Raw genomic sequence first — 5,000 nt, 5'->3', positions numbered from 1 at the left:
ACGGTGTGAACCACTTTGCGAATGAAGGTGGAGGGAGTCTGAGAACAATGAAAACGAGCAATAGAAATGATATAGCCCTAATTTTAGCAGCTTTAGTAATTGTAATTAATTAAGTAAATTTGGGATTATTAAATTTTAATTGTGTCATTTTATTGGGACTAAGTATATTTTAATATTAATTGAGTATCAATTGTATTAAATTTGGAATAAAGTCAATTGTATGATGAATTTTAATACACCTTAAGCTTGTTGAATGAGTAAGAAAGCAAAATCACTCTTATTATGCCACCTCAGCCCAATTCATCACCAAACACACCTCCCTTTCCTTCTGCTTATACCTGTGTAATGCAAGAAGCCATACCCACCATCATTTCCACCACGTCTAAAATAAATTCTAAAATTTCATCTTTCCCAAGTGAACAAGCAACTTAAAATCTGAAATTTCACCTCCTTTCCCTCAAAATTTAGAAATCATCAAGAGATTTAGTAGTTTTTCCTCACAATAGAAACCCCCTATTTCAAAGAAAGCTTCTTAAAGTTCAATTTTAATCTCTACAATTTATATGGAGTATGGAGATTAACGGAAGTTCACCTTGGATTGTTTTGGATGTTGATGAATTAGAAGAGCCCAAGTAGGTATTATCTTGATCATCATCCTCCCTCTCTTTTGTGTTGCAAAGTAAGTTTTAAACTTTTTCACCCTCAATTTCTGCTATGTGCATGTTGATATAAAGATTAGATAAACCTTTAATTGACATTTATGTGTTTGTTTGTTAGGGTATTTAGTAGAATCTCCTTGGCGTGGTGATAGAAGTAGTCATTAGAAGTCTTTATAAAGTTAGCTTGTTTTGGAAGATTGGATTTCTGATTTTTTTTTTATGGTGATTGAAGATTGCTCGTAGGGGTAACCTAAAAATTTTGTTAAATTTAATTAACAAATTATTTGTTTAAAGTGATTTGATGTTTTTATGTGTAAAAAATGTATTGTTGAAATTATGAGTTTTTCGTCAATCAAATACGATACTTTGTTTTTATAGGTATAACAACTGAAATCAAGTTTCTTGATCGAGAAAAATTTAAATTCGCGGCTCGCGAGGCCTTTTGTTACAATTTCTGGAACATAGAATAGTTCAACTCGTGGATCGCGCATTTTCTCGAGGGTCGCGAGTAGTTGGGCAGTTTTCTGTCCCGTTATGAAAATGTGATATCTTCTTCGTCCGAACTTGGATTAGGCAAATTCACAGTGCTTACGACCGTATGGAAATCTTGTTTATATTCCAATTAGAATTACTCAAAAACTATTTATGGGAATTTTATCTCTAAGCCTTTTAATGAGCATGCGTCTTCAAGAAAATGGTTAAAAGAGTTCAATGTTATTACTAAGATTGGGTATTGCTTGGGTGGATGTGTAAACTTTAGTGTTGTCTCGAGATTGATCTTTAAACCTATAATAGGCGTGATTACTTCATCAGTTTAGTGACTGATTCTTGGATTTGGATTTAATATAAGAATGTATTATAATTTCTAAATTCAAAATTGATTTAGGAATCATTTATGGAATTCATAATTTATGATTTAAAGGTTAGTTATAAGTTCATGAAACTAAGAAAGGTTATACATGTGAAAGTACTTATATTGTTTCAGAGGTGAAAGAGTAATTTCGGGATTGTTCAAGTTTGGAAATTAATTTAGTATTCCTTTTATCATGTCTTTAGAGTTATTATTCATTCTTCAATTGGGTTTTATTGATTAGTATTTTTTATGTTATGGGTTCTTATCTGGTTAGTTGACATTATTTGGGTTTGAATCAATTTGGGTATTGTAATTTAAGATTGGAGTGAAAATTGGTTAAATTCTATTGATGGTAACTCAAGCTCTTAATACATGTGTTGTTGATAATAAGTCAATTGGTATTCTAATTTAAATAATTGATTGTTTTGTTTATGTAATAGAATATTATTAGTTTTGTAAAATGATTTTAATAAAATTAACCATGTTATGGAAATTATATTTAATAAAATAAAATATGTTAAGAATGTATTTAGAGAGATTATAAAAGCATGTTTTACTTAAGGGAAATTATCCATAGTATCTCTGAGTTTTGGCACTTATTAATGGTACCTCAAAGTTATTCTTATTATCAATGGTACCCTTGTACTCTTTAATAATTTTCTATGTTTAAATATAAACTTATTTGAAAGAGGTTACCAAGTTAAGCTAATAATTGAATTTACGAATGATTTTTAATATGATATCTTTTTTTGGCTTACTCAATAATTATTATTATTGACTGCTTTTGATGGAGCATACTTTTATGGGAGTAGATCCATTTTTAGGGTAGCTCGGTTGTGGAGGTGATGTCTATATGTATTAAGTGCTATTCGTGCAGCAAGGATTCTATTGTGTTACCACACCCTTTTGACTTTTGGTTATGTAAACATTTTCCTAGTTTGGTATTGTAAATTAAAAACTTTAAAGGTTATTAATTGTGTGGTAATTAATTAAATGTAAGTTAATTACGTAAAATGTTTTCGTTAACTCAGATATTAGTTTGCTATGACCATCGAATCATAGGTCAAAATCAGTTCAGACATCTGTAAGTCTTCCACTGTGTTAAGTGGACAATATGATTATATTGTTTCTGCTATTTTAGGCTATTACAAGAAAAATAAATGCAATCTACTACTTGTGAGAAGGAAGAGGATTGTTGTAGAGTTTGGTTGCCTAGACTACGACGGGCTGCGGGCAGCGTCCAAGTTGATAGACAGTGAGAGAGAAAGGAGGAATTAGGTTTAGGATTAAAAACCTAAGCTCATGATACCATAATAGAATATTTGACTTGAATTTTAATTTTCATTAATGATGATATATATAGATATAAGGTTTAACCTAAACCTAGGTTTAGTAAAGTAAAATTTACAGACAAGATAAAATATTTACATATTTATATCTAGTATCATGAAGTTGACTATAAGAAGGCGACACAAGCACATATTTAGCAAGTGAAGATGTTTCTTTTCATCAAGTCTCTATCCCTTCTTATTCATAAGGAAAAAATGAAAACTAAAAGAAAAACATAAATAAAAGAGAAAAACATAGCTAAATACATATCAAAAAAGAGATTAATCAAAAATTTTACATATACTTTTATTTAGAAATGCTAAGTTAGGCTTTTGGTCATAATGACCTTATTTATTATCCATTTGGCTAATAAACATCTAAAGCTTCCTTGAGTTGAAGACTTAAGTGTTTATATTTGAATGTCCAAATTGCTAGTATATCGCATTGTTAGAACTCCTAAACATGGGAGATAGTTTAAACACTTGGTTTCTTGATTGTCCATATATTGAGGTTGCTCAAACACTATGTGATTGGTTTGCAAAAGTCTTTATTTGGTTATTGTGCTAGGATTTCCATTCTTTAGTATCCAAATCAAAGATTTATTTAAGATTTTCAACTTTTTATAGCAAAGAAACATTGTAGGGGTTGACTTGACCCTATTGATTGATCCATCGTTATATGTTATGATAGAAGAAAATATTGGTCGTTTATTATTGATCATGTACGTGCTATTAAACTATGTGGTTCGTATATTTGGATACCATGTAAAATCCGGAAGATTAGAAGAATTTTTAATATAGCCCTTTGATATATTATTTGTAAACATATTTGTTGCCTAATCAAATTAATCCAACGGCTACAAGAAGATCTCAAAAGGTATGATTTTTATCTTTGTTCTTTTATAAAGGATCTCACAATATATGATTTCTATCTTTATTTGTTTTTGTAAGATCTCAAATATATGACAAGATATTATATTGATTTTATTTCCTTAAAGATTGTCACATGTATAAAGATTTAGTATATATACTTGCCAAATATGCAAGTATTGATTTAGTATATATACTTGCCAAATATGCAAGTATTGATTTTATTTAGTATATATAAAGATTTAGTATATATATAAAGATATACTTGTCATATATGCAAGTATTGATTTTATTCTAAGGTAATATTCTGAATTCCTACTTTTATATATGATTTATTCTAACAAGGTTTATTGTAGGAAAACTATCTTGGAAACAAAGCTACAGTAGCAATTTCATGGCCTTGACAGAGTCAATTAATGTAAGATACGACAACAATTTGAAGCTTCATTTAGTACATAAGCTGAAGTATAAAGAAAAAATAGAAGAAAAACTAGGAACAAATCAATATACAAAAGAAATACATTGGTAAAAGTCTTTCAAGTCTCAAAGAATCCTCATTTAAGAATTATTCCAAAACTCTAAATTCAAGTTAACCTTTTTAGGTTGTTTTGTAATATTCATCAGACTTATTGTTTGTACTTAAGTTGTAATATTCAATTGCTTGTAAGAAAGAAAAGTGAAAGAGAAATATATTTAGTTCACGAGGATTAGTGTTTCTAGTTTGGTAGCATAGTGGCTACGGAGAGTTGTTAGAAGATAAGTGTGACCTTCTTCTAACGCTTATATATAGAAATTTAAGGGGAAATTAAATACAGAGTATTTCCCAAAATCTTAAGAGCTAGGAAATAACTCGAAGGTAGAGATTAGGTCCTTTAAAGGACTAAACTTTTTGAATCCTTGTGTACTATATATATTTTCGCACTTTTACATTCAGTTTTTATTCTTTGCTCAACAAGTCCTAAACTTATTTCGCAAAACAACTTCGATTGGAATCAGAACCTAACTCACAAAAGTTTGATTTCGCAATCCGTAAGGTATTTCATTATGAATCCCCAAGGTGATGGTGGTTTTGCTCAAGGACGTGCTTCTGACCGTCCTCTTTTATGTGGAAACAACTTTACTCATTATTGGCGTTCTCTTATGCAAATGTATATTATTGATCCAGATCTTGAAATCTGAAATATTATCAAAACTGGTCCTAGAAAGCCTATGACGGAAATAGATTGAGTCAGAGTCCCGAAATGTGAAAATGATTATATTCAATGTGACCTTGAGCTCATAGCCAAAAAC

This window comes from Amaranthus tricolor, chromosome 2 (genome assembly GCF_026212465.1).
Source record: "Amaranthus tricolor cultivar Red isolate AtriRed21 chromosome 2, ASM2621246v1, whole genome shotgun sequence".
Taxonomy (NCBI): Eukaryota; Viridiplantae; Streptophyta; class Magnoliopsida; order Caryophyllales; family Amaranthaceae; genus Amaranthus; species Amaranthus tricolor.
This window is presented reverse-complemented; position numbering follows the sequence as displayed.